Here is a 17,247-nt window from a genome sequence, read left to right as displayed (position 1 = left end):
CTGCCTACTGCTGCCCTCCACCCACCAGGGTTCTTCCCAGAGTGTCTGCAGGCAAGGGCCAGCCGTAAACTGTCCAGACCACATGTTACAAACCAGTGACCTAGGGATCCTTTGTGGCCTACAAACTCTTCTTTCTTAGCTGATAGAGCTTTAAAATATTTTTAAAATTAATTGCAAACATTTTAAAATTAGAGGAGTTCATACTAAGTGTGGATTTTCAGCTTCTCCGGGGGAGGACAACAAAATGAAAAAACCCCACTTGATGGCCACCTGCATTTCCCGTGTGGAAAAATGAGACTGCCTTTGTTAGGGTAAGATGCCCTTCCCACTTGCCCCTGTACATCTGGCCTAAGTCACTTCTTTTTAATCCTTAGGGACATTTGAGTTTTCAACACCTGCTCAGACCTTTCCCTGCATTCAAACTTCCTTCTTTGGCATCCCAGTGCCTCAGGCCCTGTTAGGTGACCGACTAATCCCTGGGTTTTCAACCCTGGCTGCACATCGGGATCTCCTGGGCCAATGAACAAAATTCCCACGCAAGGCTGCACCCCTGACCAGTTGAATCAGAATCTCAGGGGAAAAGGGGGTGGGGGGGCAGGCCTAGTGTACTAAAAAACGAAACAAAATCTCAGTTCCCTCGGTGATTCCAAACTGTATCCAGGAAGGCAAACCACTGTGATAATCTGCTAATCCAATTCAAGAGGAAGTTTTAGCATCTAAACACGGTTTAACGGCCTCCCACATAACTTTAGTCTTTCAAGCTTTTCCGGAAGGAGTAATTGATGTGGAAATTGAAGGCAGAACTAGGAGGATGGTTTTGGTTAGGTGAACCTTTTACTTGATTTTCAAATTAGAGTTGGTGGCTGTTTGGACCTAAATGTAACTATCATTTCTATAATTAGTCTATTAAAACATTTTGTAATCATTTTATCAAGCACAGACAGGTCATGGTGGCTTTATAGCTTTACATGGTGCCATTTTATTATTACTATTAGTAATTCTTTTTTTGAGGAAGACTGGCCCTGAGCTAACATGCATGCCCATCTTCCTCTACTTTATATGTGGGACACCTGCCACAGCATGGCTTACCAAGCGGTGTGTAGGTCTGCACCCTCCATCCAAACCGGTGAACCCCCCGAATCAAGCGGAAGGTGCAAACTTAACCGCTGTGCCACTGGTCGATCCCCTTTTAAAAATTATTTTGAACCAGCAAGTTTTTTAATCAATGAATTTGAGTTGCTATTGAGACCTTCCGTGGGTTCTGGAAATGCCGCTGGGTTTGACAAGCACAAGAAGTTATGGTGGCTTTTTGAAAGGTCATGAGTGGCCAATACAGCAAGACAGGAACATGTGCTGGCAGCCACTCGATAAATACTTGGTGAATAAATTGACAAGGCATTTTTTCCTCCTCATCTTCACTTGAGATGGAGAATTTGGTGACATCTTGCAGTAGGGGGAGGGTGTATGTACGCCCTCGTCAGATGTCCTCCGACGGAGTGTTTTGTTAAGCCATCCCTAGACGATCCACAGAAGGCTCTAGGTAGAGAAAACACTGGGTTAGGCAAGAGCAGCCCCCACGCACCTCGTGTATGTCCTTCCAAGGCTCCCTTAAACTTCAGTTTGGCATAGCAGGGACCCCAGGCTCCCCCTAACCGAAGCCTAGAAGAAGGTGCTGTGTGTTCAGTCTGACCTCCCCACGACCCGAATAGGCAAACAGACGGCACCCCTTGGAAAGGACCAGTGCAGCCTGGCTAGAAGGCTGGGCGGTGGGCTAGCATTAAGGGGCACAACGGGGACAATCCTGGGGGCTGCACCCAAAGCATCCCCTGCACCTGCAAATCCCCCACCTCAGTTTGGCCCCCCTGCACCCCGGCGGTCCAGCCCACCAGGGAGAGGCTGCCCGCGGGGCCGCAGTGGGGAGGAGGGTCGGCGGCCGGAGGAGGGAGGCGGCGAGCGAGGCTGGGGCGGGGGGCGCGGCGGGCGCGGTGCGGTCCAGGGGGAGGCGGGCGGAGGGAAGCGCCGCTGCCGCCACTGCCGCCGCTGCCGCCACTGCCGCCGCCTCACCCGCGGCGACACAGACGCCGGGAGCGGCCGAGGCGGTGAGTCGCAGCGCCTTCCCTCCGCTTTTCCGGAGCCGGAGCGGAGTCGGAGCGGCAGCCGGGGCGGGCGTGCTGGGGGCGGCGGCGCCGGGAGCGGCTGCTGGGGGGACCCGCGCGCTTCGGGCGCGGCGGGCTCAGGGTGGGCGCGAGGAGCGCGCGCTTCTAGGGACCTGCTCCTTGCAGCCTTTCCCGGGTGCAGCTCCCCTGTCACTTCCTCTGTCCGTCCTTCAGTGCCTCTGAGGGAAAATAAAACAAAACCAAAGACCCTGAGGGTGGGTGGCAGGAAAGGAGAGAGCAACTTTGCAGAGAGACGCGCAGAGGCGAGCGGAGCAGGCAGGATGGGGGCGCGCTGGGTCGGAAGGGGGCGTCCGTGCGCCTGGTGGCCCGGGACCTCTAGCATCCCTCCCTGGGGTGAGGGGCGAGGTGTGAGGTGGGGGGTCGGAGTCGAGGGCACTCGCTGCTTCCCGCGCCTGCGGCGTCCGCACTGAGAGGCCGCAGGAGGCGTGTGCGAGGGGTGGGCGCCCGGAGAGGGGCTTTTGGAGCGACTGCAAGGCGCTAGTTGAATCCAGAGGAAGAAGTGGTCTGCGTTTTGGACTCGGGACCTGAAAGATTTGTGTCTCTTGCCCTCGGGGACTCGGGAAGGGGTGTGCTGGGGAGATGTGTTTGAGTGTTTTTCAGTGCATACCGATTTATTTTTAGCTCCCAGAGAAGCAGGATGTGCAAAGTGGGTTGTATCAGCCCGGGAGGGGCAGGAGGTCTCCCTGTCCGCAGGAAATACACAAGTTTCTTGCTGCAGATGCTTGCTTTAACTTTCATGACTGGAGAAAGAAAGCCATTTGGCTGTTTGAAGGTCTCCCCGCCTGGGCCGCTTTCTTCGCGGGGGTCTGTCTGAGGCTGCAGGCCAGGCCAAGTGTGCTGCTGTTGTTAAACGCTGGCTCCAAATGATGGTACATGTTCTGTTCCGTAGGGCAACTAGGGTGGAAACACACAAGGAGCACTGCCAAGGTCTGGCTTGCTGAGAAGGAAACCACCCAAGCTTGCTCAAAGTTTTCCCAGTTCTGACTGATTTGAAAATAACAGACCTAAGCAGCTGTATTACCAAAAGCAGCGCTGGCTTTTGGGGTTTCTCAGACCTAATTGCAATGCTGGTGAGGTTTTTCACTCTGATTGGGACATGCCGGTGTGTTAGGGTCAAAGGCAGGATGCAAGTACTGCAAAGGAGAAGGGGGTGGGAGTGTGACGTTGAGAGTGTGGCTGTATGGGGAACCTCTTGGGGGCTAAGTACAGAGTTGGGGATGGGGCTTTGTTCAGAAGAGAAGGCTCAAGAGGCCAAAACCCAAATGTTCCCATCCTCAAGCAAGACCCCTGGAAGTTGCCCTGGAGTCTCCCCCGTTTCAACCACTGAGCGCCCAGTCCTGAATACCCACCCTCTATAAGCATCCCAGGAGAGTGGGCTGTGAGGAGCGGGCACTCTGCCACCAGACTGCTGGATTTGAGTTCTGGCTGGGACACAAGTAGCTCCCAGCCCTTGGACTCCTTACTTAACCTCTCTGCGTTTCCTGATCTGTGGCATGAGGTTGACAATAGGTGCCAAACCTGTCTCAGGCTTGTTGGGAAGATTAAATGAATTAATACACAGAAAGCGCTTCACGCAATGCTTTGTCGTTAGTAAGTGGCTTCGTAAATGTGAGCTCTTTTATGATGTTTCTTGTTGCTGTTGTATGCTTCCTTCTCGCCGTTCCTCCTGTCACCGGTTTAGTTCATAACCTCATCACTTCTTGCCTGGATTGCTCCAATTGCCTTCATACCGGGCTCCTTGCTCTGAATCAGGACACTCTTGCTCCAGTCTGTTCTCCAAACCGCAGCCAGAATGCTCGTTTTGAAAGCATAAATCTAAGCCAGTCCTTCTGCCTAATTTCCCTCAGAGGTTTCCTGTGTCTTTCAGGATAGAGTTCGGATGCCAACTCTCTCCTGGAAGGTAGGACCTTCCCGACTCTACCCTTGTCTCCTCGCCAGCCTCACCTCCCAGCCTCCCACTGTGCAGCCTTGGGTTAAGCCGCTGACTCTCAGCACCTGTCGTCTTCCCACCCTTCCTTGTCTGGTCAACTCCTGTGCGTCCTCCCCTTCTCAGCTGCAGCGGCACTGCCTTCCAGTAGCCTTGTTGGCATCCCCTCCCCCGATCTGACTGGGTGCCCTTGCTTCCTGCTGGTGCGTTAACCTGCACACTCTCTCGTCACTCTGTATCATCATCTACAAGTCAGTCTTCCCTGCTGCAAGTGCCTTGAGAGATGGATTGTGATTGCCAGTGATTGTTTGTTGAATGAGTTAATGCACGTCAGTCAAGCAAAGTTCAGTCCTTTTCACTAAAGCCAGAAACCAACATGGAGAATAACAGAGAGGAGGACCAAAGCAATCTTTGTATATACTACTCTACAATAAAAACTTGGGAAAATGTAAAGAATCAAAGGTTGGTCAAAAGAAATATGGCATACTATCTTGGAACCGTTTTGGAGATATTTTTTTAATTGTAAGGGGTCAGACTAACCATGGGGAAATGTAGAGGTCTGAACACTTCCCTTACTGCCCTCACAAAAAGGTCGGCCATCTCAGATTCGGCTGTGGGGGATGGAGGTCCAGCTCGTTGAAGGGTTGTGCAGTGAGTTTAGTTCTGGAGGCAGAGGCGAAGGTCAACGCATGCAGGGGATTTGTAGCCCTTCCTGGCGTTGGAGCTTCCCGTGGGGTGTGGACTTCAGCTTGCCCTGGGACTGGTGTGATGAGGACAGGAGCTCTCCCGTCGTCAAAGCTCCTCTGTTACTTTTCAGGCGGCTCAGTGTGTTCAGTGGGTGTCCTGACTGAGGCCGAGTGCTCCGCTACTGAGCTGCCAGGAGCGCTGCAGAGGGAGGTCAGATGGTGCCCGGTTCTCTGAGATGGCCTCAGAGTCCTATTTAAAGGGTCCAGGGCAGGGGTTTGTACAGCTGGGAGAGCAAAAATGCTTTTTACATTTGTAAGGGGTTGTAAATAAAGCAAATCAAAACACAAAGAATATGTGATAGAGACCATGTCTAAAATACTTACTACCTAGTTCTTCATAGAAATACGTTGCCAGAGCTGAGACAATTGGTTTCATTTTGCATGTCATCTTTGATTGATTGGTAGTGGCTGCCTGGACAGCTGGTTTGAATAGGAATCCAAGGTTGGGTCCAGGCTTAGTAGGTAAGAGTTCTGTGGTCAATTAGTGATGTCTGTCCGTTGGTGGGATTAGGAAGTTGTGGCAGACAGACCTTGTCCTCACCATCCCTCTATCTCTCTCACCATGACAGAATATCATTGAAGGACAGTCAAGGCAGAAATTAGGGACAGATCACATGAGTTAAAAGTGATCCCTAAAGAAGCCAGGAACTTTCCAATACAACAATAAACTATCACCACAGTTCACATTAATAGCTTCGACTTATTCAGTGTGTACTATATATGGACATGAGGATCTCATTTAATCTTTGTAATAGTTTTTTTCAGGAGATACTTATTTTAATTAGAACTCAATTCTGTTGCAAGTATCAGAAACCCCCAAATTCAAACTATTTTAAGTAAGAAAAAGAACATTATTTTGATTCTGATAGCTCTACAGTCCAGAGGAAGATACTTCAGGTATGGCTTGATCCAGGGCTCAGGCATCATTACCAGGACCTGATTTCTCTCTCTGTATTTCTTGGTTTGCTTTCTTGGAGTTGGCACCATTTTTAGCTCCCATTTCATTGCAGGACGGCTATAAGAGCTTCAGACATCGTGGTCTAGGCTTTAAGTCCAGCCAGAAAGTAGGAGCCTTTATTCCAGCACTGCTTGCAATGACTGCCTGTGGCTCACTGGCTTTGATTGAGTCCAGTGCCTGTTCTTGTGGTTGGGGTTCCACATGTTCCTAGGGCTTGGGCTTTGTCACAGTTTTCGTCCCTGAGCCATAGGCTAAGGAGTAGGAACAGAGATGTTTCTACAGCCGAACATTGTTATACTGTCACCAGGATATGAGCTGATGGATTTTGGATTGCAAAACAACAGATGTCCACTATAGTACTGCTGGCATTCCTAATTCATAGATGAGGGGAACAGGCTTGGGGGCACTCAATAGCTTGCCCAAGGATGCATGGCTAGCAAACAGTTCTGGTTCGAAACCCACAATTCACGCCCCTATTTAGAATTATTTGTGAACAGCACAATTTAATGTGAGTTTAATGTGAAGCTCTATTCTTTCTATTTCTGAAAATATAGCTAACTAAGCACAAGAAATGGTAAGTACTGGCTGACTAGAGGACATGAGAAAAAAAGAGGACATGGACTTTTTTGGCTGGATTTTTACTCACTTATTCAACCAATATTTTTGAGCAGTTGCTACGTCCTCAACACTGTGTTAAGTTATAGGGCGATTAATATCTGGCCTCCTATCTTTAAGGAATTTATAATCCAACTTGAAAGTACAAGACATAATTAGGGCACAGATTGGCTGGAGTGAGGGGTATGCAGGGGGAAGTGCAGGAGCTGAGTGCCCCTGATGGGGACAGTGACCTTGCAGTTTGTTTACTGATGTGTCCCCAGTACAGTGCTTTGTGTGATAGGCAGCAATAAATATTTCTTGAATACGTTATTTTTTATTGTAGTTAAATATACATAACATAAAATTTACCATTTTAACCATTTTTAAGTGTACAGTTCTGTGGCAGTAAGTACATTCACATTGTTGTGCAACTGTCACCACCCTCCATCTCCAGAACTTTTTCATCTTTCCAAACTGAAACTCCACACCTGTTGTACAAAAATTCTCCATCTCCTCTGCCCCCGGCCCCGGCAGCTGCGCACATTCTGCTTTCTGTTTTTATGAATTTGACTACTCTGGGTACCTTACTTAAGTGGAATCACACAATATTTGTCCTTTTGTGACTGGCTTATTTCACTTAGCATAATGTCTTCAAGTTTCATTCATAATGCAGCATGTGGCAGACTTTCCTTCCTTATTGAAGCTGGATAATATTCCGTTGTGTGGATGCACCACATTTTGTTTATCCGTTCCTCTGTCGAGGGGTACTTGGGTTGCTTCCACTTTTGGCTATTGTGAATAATGCTGCTACGAACATGGATGTACCAGTATCTGTTCAAGTCCCTGCTTTCGATTCTTTTGGGTATATATCCAGAAGCGAAATTGCTAGATCACATGGTAATTTTATGTTTAATTTTTTGGGGAGCTACCATGCTGTTTTCCACAGCAGCTACCATTTCACATGCCCACGAGCAATGCGCGAAGGTTCTGATTTCTCCACATCCTCGTCAACACTTGAAATTTTCAGTTTTGTTTTTTCTTTTTAATAATAGCCATCCTGGTGGATGTGAAATGTTTAATACATCCTTAAAAGTGGACTGGTTGTGAGGGGTAGTGGTAGCATCTGAATTTCCTTCAGAGGGGTGTGAGGAGCTGTTGAATATTTGTTGCACGTGGCAAAGCGTGATCAGCAAGATCCTGACATTAGAGAGAGAGGAGAGGAGAAAGGCAGCAGAGGAGTTAGGAGGTTATTTTAATTATCCAGATGAAAGAGAACCTAATAGTTTTCTCCACATCTACACAATGGGGGATATTGTATTTATCACCACACTAAATGATGTTGGACTTGGGGGGAAAGGTCAATATGGCACTGAGCTGTCTCATGGCCAAGGATGCCTCAGACAAATTGATTGCTGTTGCTAATAATAATAATAATGATTGCAAATGCCTTTATACACTTTCTATGAACACACCAGTGTTCTAAATACTGAGTATTAATAAACCCTTAAAGGATTTATCAGCCAGAGCCCCATAAAGAGGCACATGACACACTCAAAAGGGCGTAACTGAAGAAAGTTTAATGAAGGGACTATTTACAAAGACGTGGGCAAAGTTAAGGGAGATCACCAAGAGTCTCCAGCAACGCATGCAAGGCTTTACTCCCCAGCCCTGAAAGGGGGATGTGAGAGACCAGTTTCTGGAATTGCTTTTCAGTGGAGGGACACAGCTATTGCCAAAGTGTGGCCTGGCAGGGAGGCACCAGGTGAATAAGGCCCCTTTTCTCCCTGTGATCGTCTCCTGGTGCCTCCCAATTGGCCAAACTAACCAGAAGCCAGAGGGCAGGAGAGCTTGCTGGTGCAGGGACTACCTTGTGCATAGCCATCAGCCTCTCAGGGCCGAGAGTGAGTGGAGAAGGGAGGAGGGGGGATCTGGAGGGGCGAGCAGAGAGAATCCAGCATGAGGGAGCATTAGGACCACCCGTGCTTTACAGATAAGGGAACTGAAGCCTCAAGAGGTTGAGTGATTCACCCAAGGTCAAGGCCAGTAAGTTGTGGAACTCGGATGTGAACCCAGGCACATTTCTTCTGTACATCCATTTGGATCTGGAATGCTAGTTTTCCCCACAGCTGTGTGTGTTAATTCTTTGGGAATAATCTGATTTGTACAAACTTAGCTTGGCTGTCAAAGTGTAGAGTAAGTGACTGCTCAGAATTTCCACACCTCCCCCTTTTTTCTAAATAAAAACATGTATTTCATAGGTATGTTTCATAGCTGATTGATTATATTTAGATAAAAAAATCTTTTCTATATATTTGATGGGGGTGACAATCTGTGTTTGAAACACATGTGAAAAAGAGGTAAGTTTGTTTTCCTTTGCTTTTAGTTGAAAGCTCCAAAGAAGCCGACTGTAACCCGGCTGCTTAAACATTAATGCGACCTTGGGCTGTGTTAGGAGAGAGTGTTCAGGGCAGGCAGTGGTCGCTCCCTCCGCGCTCTCCTGGCTGGAGAGAATGCAGAGGGCAGCGTCCAGGTGGTGGTGGACGGAGCCCCCCTCCCCTGAGGCACGACTGAGGAGCTCTCTAGCCAGAAAAGGCTGTGTGGAGCCTCATCACTGTGGTCTCCAAAGACACGCAGCACTGCGCTGGGGACGAGCCTAGAGCTAGGCCCACTGCGAAAACAGAATGCTTTGAAAGGCCTCATATTTTCCATTCCCACAGGTTGTGAAGCTGAGGCCACCGGCGAGAGATGTGGCTGAGGGCTTGTATTCATTTCCTGTGGCCTCTGTAACAAATTACCACAAACTGAATGGCTTAAAACAACAGAAATTTATTTTCTCGTCATTCTGGAGGCCAGAAGTCCAAAATCAAGGTATCAGCAGGGCCAAGCTTCCCCCAGGGGCTCAGGGCAGAATTCTTTGCTTGCCTCCTCCAGTTTCTGGTGACTGTCGTCACTTCTGGCCTTGAGGCTGCGTTGCTCCCATCTCCGCCTCTGTGGTCTCTTGGCCTCCTCTCCTCTGTATATCTCTTATAAGGACACTTGTCATTGGGTTTAGGGCCCACCTGGATAATCCAGGATGATCTTGTTTCAAGATCCTTAACCTAATTACGTCTGCAAAGACTCTTTTCCCAAACAAGGTCACATTCACTGGTTCTGGGGGTTAGGGGTGCGGCCACCATTCACCCCACCACAGGGCTCGTGGGTGTATCCTGCAACCCTTGATCTCTGATTCTGTCACCATGCCCCTAGATTTGATTTACCACCGAGATTCTAGTATCTTTGACAAGGTAGAGATTTTGAAACGCTTTTGATATGATCTATTGAAATCTTACTCTTCCTTTAAACAACAAAATACATAAAATCTACCATCACTTGTTTCTGAAATGAAGGGGTGAGTGAAAGAGGCTGTCAAAACCACCTTGACCTTGCCTCGGCTGGAAGTTTTCTGTGCTGTGCTTTGCCTAATGGCCAGGTAAGAAATGAATGGGAGAAAGGGCCGCCACTGGCCCTCTTCTGGCTTCTCACCTGGGGCTTTCTTGGATGCTTTTAAAGTTGTAATTACTCAGAGGAAGGCTAAGGATGTTGGAGTCTCTCAGGAAAGAGACGCAGAAGCAGTATAGGCTCAACTTTCTAGGTTTTCAGAAAGCATCGGCCTAGAAATATGGTTCGTAAATGTCACCGGCCCATCAGTGAGACTTTTAAGCACGTGTTTTCAAAACTGAGTCCCAAACTGGGACCTATGTGCATTGGGCACACGAGGCAAGGTCAAGGGTAGCTTTGGCTGTTACCTGGCTAATTTAACGACTATAGTTTATCAAATAGGGTACATCAAGAGAGTCCATCCCAGAGCATAAATTATTCTGTTTGGTTGTCTGCAATGATCCCATTAACTGGGTGAGAGCCAAAATCCATTCTCTCTGTGCTATGGAGACGTGGTTGTAATTAAGGTCCGTTTCTCTCCCGGGGGCAGCTAATTTCGGTTTCTCAGCCACTTCGCAGTTTGACTTCAAAAGAGAAAGAGGAGAGGAAAAAAGGTGAAATGTCCCTCCACTTTATTATGTTATATATTCTGCTGTATCATTGTTACTCTGGTTAATATTAACTTTGGATCTGTTTGCTTTGAATAATATACCTGGAATACTGTGATACTTACAGAATTTAGTCTCCCCAGCTGAAGGAAATGGTTTGCTTGGCACAAGATTGGCTACATAATTTGTGAAGCCCAGTGTGAAATGAAAATGTGAGACCCTTGTTAAAAAACTAAGAATGTTGAGATGGTGTCAGCACAGCAGGAGACCGAGCGTGCATGGGGCCTTGTGTGACTGCACAGGTCACCTGCCCATGAACAGACTCTGGCCTCACTTACATGCTGAGGATGGCATCTTCTTGCTTACACAGCACCTTCTTGACCCCAAAGAATGACCAGGACAGTTCGCTCTGCCTCAGTTGGAGCATACTCTTCTGTAGGGGCAGGGGTGCAGCAAGCAGGCCGGACATCTCTTGTTGGCTCCTCTGTGTCCTCTCTCCTCCCTTATCCACCTGGCTCTGTGCTCTGAGAGGTTGATGTCCACCATCAGCATCAGTGGCCATCTTTGTCTCTGATTTCTGGTGTAATTTGGCCAGTGGTGGGTCCAGCCCACCATTGGGAGAGTGTGAGGAGAATGAGATAGGGTGTTTATTTCCCCTGTTTCCTCCTGCCGTGTTGTGTGCTGCTGGTTGGCTTTGTCTGAGAGGCAAAGGCCACAGCTCCTGCCAGGCGTCCGCTCCATACAGCCGCCTCGTTGTGTTCCTTTAACCGCTCCCTCCCCTCGTACACTCAAACCTAGAGGTGGTAATGGCTTCCTGCTGTTGCTAGGCTTCATTGCTTTCCTGAACCCTTTATTGCTCTCTTCTCCATAGCCTCTTCGATAGGACTCCTCAGGAGGATCAAAGAGCTCCCTCTGTTTTCCTGCCTGGGCCCTAACTGATTCAGAAGCACTTTGCCACGGCTTCACCACACCGTGTCTGCTCCAGAGTGGAGAGAGAAGCTGATGGCTCTGATGATATGCGATTCCGTGCCAACTCCTGGTGAGGCTGGGCGATCAGGAAGCAGTATATCCCCATCACAGTGGTGGAGAATGTGTGCTTGGGGGTCAGGCATGCGCATTCTCTGGTATGACTCTGGGCAAGTCATCTCATCTAAAGTGAGCATAATGATAGTTCTTCACTTCTATGGTTGTTCTGAGCATGAAGTGAGAGCACGTGGGCACAGTGCTGGGTATACAGTAAGTGCTCAAAAAGCACAGCTGCTTTTACCGTTAGTTCTATGGAGTGTCTCCCTCGGGGGAAACTGTTGACTTTGTCTCTCATTTGAACTAAGGCACTTACAGTCTAGACTATACCAATGATTATCAGTTTTTCACTGTTTCCCTGTTGTTTTGGGGTTATTTCTATTTTCTCAACCAGATTGCAGGTCAGGGATTCTGTCTTATCACTTGCTCTGTACTAATCTAAATCCCAAGCTAGTAGCTGGCACATTGTTAAGTGGTCAACAAATATGTCTTGGCTAAATATAAGGTGACCATATAATTTATTGTTCACACCAGGACACTTTTGAGAGTGAAAGAGGAGAGCTTTCTAATACTTACACTAAATGAAAGGCACAAACAGGGACTGTCCTAGGCCATCCGGGCAAACAGGGACATATGGTTACGCTGGTTAAGTGGGACTTAAGATAGTTTTCCAAATATGTTTTAAAATTTGTCAACCTACCCTCTTTTGTATTAGTCTGCCTTTGGTTTATGAGATAAAAACATGAGATTTAAACAACGTGGAAAAAATAATTTAACACTTGCAACAGACTGTTGGCCTGAATTTGAAGCAATGGTCGGGGCTTCTCATCCAGAGGGAGACCTCCTTTCGTACCTTACTACCCTACGATACACTGGGTGCCTACACACAGAACTTCCTTCTGTACCTACTTTTTTTTTTTTCCTATGTAGTCTTTAATTATGGTCCTTCTTGAAATAGTGATCATTTATGTTCAAAAATGGCAAAAGTAGATTTATATATATATATTTTCCCGAATATCTTTGTCTGTATTTCTGGTTGCCTAGGTGACATTTCCAAGAGAATGCGTGCTCATCTGCTATTATTAAAGCAGAGATAAGATGGTGACTATTTTTAGGCCCTTCTATACCTTTCTTTTTCTCCACCAGGCCACTTAATTGGTTTATTTTTTCCGTTTCCATTATTGGAAGGCCATGTATAGCTTCCTTCCTCTGGTTCTAATTTGGCGGCTGGTTAACTTTTTGAAAATTGACGGAGCAATTCAGTGCCTTTTTCATTCAGAATTACTAAATCTGTATTGAGAGTCTATTTATTTGGTTAGTTGATAACAGTTGTTTTTCTTATGGGTTGTCCAAACCAAGCTTAGGCAATGGATATTTTTGGTACAAGAAAAAAAGAATGCAGAGGCAATCTGAAATTCTGTAGCGGAAAGAGTACATCCACTCTGGGGCTGGATTAACCTGGTTTTAGTCTTAGTACTGCCAGTCCTGGAGCTGTGTCTTCAGGTGACAAGGGGGCAATAAATCGTACCTGCTTCATGGGGTGGTTGTGAGGTTGAGGACGTTGCGTGGGCTAACGCATGTTAAGTGTGAGGCGCTGCGTCTCGCTTCTAGAAGTCATGCCATGCTGGGGCTGTTCTTTAACATCAAAGGTACCAGTGCACCACCTTTCAGAAAATAATTTTATGCAAGATATTGCAAATACTTAAATTTACTAAAGAGAAACATTAGGGGGATCATTTTCTTTACTAAAATGCTTTTCTGCTTTTATAAACATTTCAGAGAATTTCTTTCAATGGTGAATACACCATTGGGTATATTTATGGTACTATTGAAATTAGAAATCTCTAATTTACCCCCACACTTTTAGGAACATAACTGTAGTGTTATTACCCATAATTCAAAGGCAGTCAGTGTTAGTCTTTGGGATATTTTCTTTCATTATTTTTATGTGAAGTTTTTTTGTAAAGATTTATGTAAAGATATATATGATACATATCTTTGTAGGGCTCTGTAAGGGATTTTGAGTGTTTGTTTGACCCTTGTATGCACCTGAGGAGGACGTGTATAGCCTAAGTCATTGTTAGGAATAGGGCCTGAAATACTGCAGATGGGGATCTGAGATGATTAATTTGGGTAATATGGCAAGTTTGAGAGGAGAGATGGACTTTAATCTGTTGTTGTGGAAAAATTGTTTAATGTTGGGATGTTGTCCTGACTAGGACTCCTTCAGTTCTCATTCTTTTACATTGTTATTCTATTTTGATAAATAGATCTATCATTTATCAATTAGATTTCTCATTTGATAAATGAGGCAGATTGCCGCATCATTGCCCTGGAGTTTGTCTTGCTGCTCTTGAGGATGGAGGAAGAGGAGAGGAAGCAGACAGGCAGACGCGCACACACACGCACACACACAATCACGTCTCTTTAGACACGTGACCTGAAGTTCCTAACAGGACATTTAAAGTAAGAGCCCTTTGGTGGGGTTTGCTCTGTGACTTGTTGGAAGGGGAGGATCAGGATGTGGGAAGCCTGTGATGTTCAGTTCCCACCACCTCAGCTTTTGGAAAACACGACGGCCATTTCCATGTGGGGCCAGAGCACAAGCAGTGAGAATCAGAAGTCAGTCCGACCTCTGAAGTTTCTTGAGAGAGCAACAGGAAGGCTTTGCCTTGTATTTTTCTAATCTAGACATTTAAAATGTATGGTCTCCAGCCTTTGGGTGCTGTTCCCTCTGTACCCTCACCCACACTGTTATAAAAGTAAGGCATTATCATGAAACAAAATCCACACAATATAGAAAATTAGAAAGAAGAAAAAACATCACCTGTAATCCAAATATTCAAAGGCAACCAGAGTCCATATTTGGAATATTTCTTTTCATTATTTTTTTTTATTTTTTGTGAGGAAGATTGGCCCTGAGCTAACATCTGTTGCCAATCTGCCTGGGTTTTTTTTTCTTCCCCAAAGCCCCAGCACATAGTTGTATATTCTAGTTGTAGGGCCTTCTAGTTCTGCTATGTGGGGTGCCACCACAGCATGGCTTGATGAGCGGTGTGTAGGTCTGTGCCCAGAATCTGAACTAGTGAACCCTGGGCCACCGAAAGCAGAACGTGTGAACTTAAGTACTCAGCCACAGGGCCAGCCCTCTTTTCATTATTTATTTATTTATTTAATTTTTTTTGAGGAAGATTAGCCCTGAGCTAACATCTGCTGCCACTTATCCTCTTTTTTTTTGCTGAGGAAGACTGGCCCTGAGCTAACATCTGTGCCCATCTTCCTCTACTTTATATGTGGGATGCCTGCCACAGCATGCCTTGCCAAGCGGTGCCATGTCTGCATCCAGGATCTGAACCGGTGAACTCTGGGCCGCCTAAGCGGAACGTGTGAACTTAACTGCTGCACCACTGGGCTGGCCCCTCTTTTCATTATTTTTATGTAAGGATTTTTTTCTTAGTTATATGGTTATATTTATATATAATTATAAAATTATTTTTTCATTTAAAAACATACCCCAAGCTGTGATGTTGTGAAATGATAAGAAATATATATTTGGTCTTTGTCCCCAGTTGCTGGCAAACAGCAACTAAAACCTTGGAATTTCTGTGGGATAAGGGTAAGAGGAATGTCTTTTGTTATTCATAATAAGCCCCTTTCACCTATATCTGAATTTTTGCTAATGAGGTGATTCTTGGAAGATGGGAGTTGGTTGCCAGAGAAACCAACCAAGTAATTAGAGGGATGGAACTTTTAGGTGCCCCCACCATCACCTCCAACCTCTAGGGAGGGAAAAGGGTCTGGAGATTGAATTCAATCACCAATGGGCAATGATTTAATCAATCATGCCTACATAATGGAACCTCCATAAAAATCCTAAACAGTGGGGTTTGGAGAGCTTCCGGGTTGCTGAAGACGTCAAGGTGCTGGGAGGGTGGCGTGCATGGAGAGGGCATGGAAGCTCCTGAGCCCTTCCGCTAGACCTGTCCTGTGTATCTCCTCCATCTGGCTGTCCCTGAGTTGTACCATTTATAATAAACTAGGAATCTTGTAAGCATACTGTTTTCCTGAGTTCTGTGAATTGTTCCAGCAAATTACTGAAGCTGAGGAGGGGTCGTGGGCACTCCTGATGGACGGCCAGTTGAGCTGATTGGTCAGAAGCACAGTGACAACCTGGGACTTGCAACTGGCGTCTTGTGGGATTGAGCCCTCAACCTGTGGGTCTGCGCTCATGCTGGGTAGTTAGTGTCAGAATTAAATTATAGGACACTCAGTTGGTGTCCAGAGAGTTGGAGAATTGGTTGATGTGGAAAATATCTTCACACATTGGTGTCAGAAGTGAAGTATTGAGAGTAAAAGAAATGCAAGTTTTTACTTTTATAAGAATTTTGCTTTTTCTTATATATTCTTTGTAGACAGTGCTTAATTGGTCATATAATATGCCATTGAATGGGTATACCTCAGTTTACTCAGCCATTCCCTTATTGAACGTTTGGTCAAAATTTTAAATATGTTTTTGCTATTATCACTTTTGTGCAATAACTTTCTCTCTATGTGAGATTATATTATTGGATATATTTCCAGTGAATTTAATAGATTGGATGCTTGAACTTTTAAAAAATTTTGACTCATTTTGCCATTTGCTTTCCAAATGGGTTAATTCATGCTGTGTGATTGTGCTGGTTTCATCTTCTTTTTCCTTACCTTGGATATCATCACTTTGAAATTCTTGGTCTAATTTGGTAGTGGAAAATATTTTATTTTCCTTTATATTTCTTTGATTACTAGTGAGGCTGAACATTTGTTTTTCATATTGTACACTAGTTGCATTTCTTCCTTTCCTAATTTTCTGTTACATGTTCTTTGCCCTTAGATGTGTTTCTCTTCAGTTAAAATGAAAATTTTTATTTTATTTTTTCAAATTACAAGTGAGGACAAAGATACACAAAGGAGATGTTTTCCTGGCCCGTCTCTACTCCCATGTATGCCAGTGTTAAAGGCCTGGGACGTGTCTCCCCACGTTTCTCCTTGTTTGTGCATATAAACACATAGCTTTCTAAAGATACAAAGGGGGCTCATCTTCTATTACCAAAACAGTCATACTATACACATTATTCTGTAACTTGCTTCGTTTTTCACTTAAAAATATTTATCCTGGGCATAAGATCTTTAGTAACATATGATAAAATACCTTTGGCCACATTTGGTGCAGCTGTTTCCCCAGTGCATTGCTTGCCCATTGACATAGTTTTACATTGTTAAGTGGGCAAATGTTTCAGTACGATTTCTTTCCCTGCTAGGACAGCCTGCTCTATTATCTCATAGGGTTTGGTAAATACACAGCTCTTCTTTGTACTGGTTTTAAAACATTCTTAACTTAAAAAACTGTATTGGGGCTGGCACAGTGGTGCAGCGGTTAAGTTCGCAGGTTCTGCTTTGGCGGCCCAGGGTTCGCTGGTTCAGATCCTGGGTGAGGACCTACTCACTGCTCATCAAGCCATGCTGTGGTACTCATCCGACATATAAAGTAGAGGAAGATGATCATGGATGTTAGCTCAGGGCCAGTCTTCCTCAGCAAAAAAGGAGGAGGATTGGCAGCAGATGTTAGCTTAGGGTTAATCTTCCTCAAAAAAAACCAAACCCATATAATTATTTAATCCAACTATTTTGTGTAGAGTGAGGAGGAAATGTGGTGCTCAACTGATTATTTTTCTCCTTTAACTTACTAGCCAGTTGTCCCAGCATCTTTTATTGAATGGTGCTTTTTTTTCTTTAACTTTCCATAAAGTAAGTGACT

General features: G+C 45.7%; 1 protein-coding gene across 9 annotated transcripts in view; it reads left to right on the top strand.

Moving 5' to 3' along the window:
* Positions 1–1,966: 1,966 nt before the first annotated feature.
* NCALD (neurocalcin delta) overlaps positions 1,967–17,247 on the top strand; it is a 389,622-nt gene continuing 374,341 nt past the window's right edge. For 3 of the 9 annotated variants that reach the window (XM_070631920.1, XM_070631916.1, XM_070631910.1), the window contains exon 1: positions 2,000–2,099. The gene's annotated coding sequence lies outside the window, so the exon portion shown is untranslated. Of the gene's footprint in view, positions 2,100–11,301; positions 11,470–17,247 lie in introns of those variants that run through there. The other 6 variants (XM_070631912.1, XM_070631914.1, XM_070631918.1 and 3 more) reach the window with 6 other exon arrangements.

The sequence above is a fragment of the Equus przewalskii genome, chromosome 8, assembly GCF_037783145.1.
Source record: "Equus przewalskii isolate Varuska chromosome 8, EquPr2, whole genome shotgun sequence".
Lineage (NCBI taxonomy): Eukaryota > Metazoa > Chordata > Mammalia > Perissodactyla > Equidae > Equus > Equus przewalskii.
Note: the sequence above shows the minus strand (reverse complement) of the source record. Positions and strands in the feature narration are given on the sequence as shown.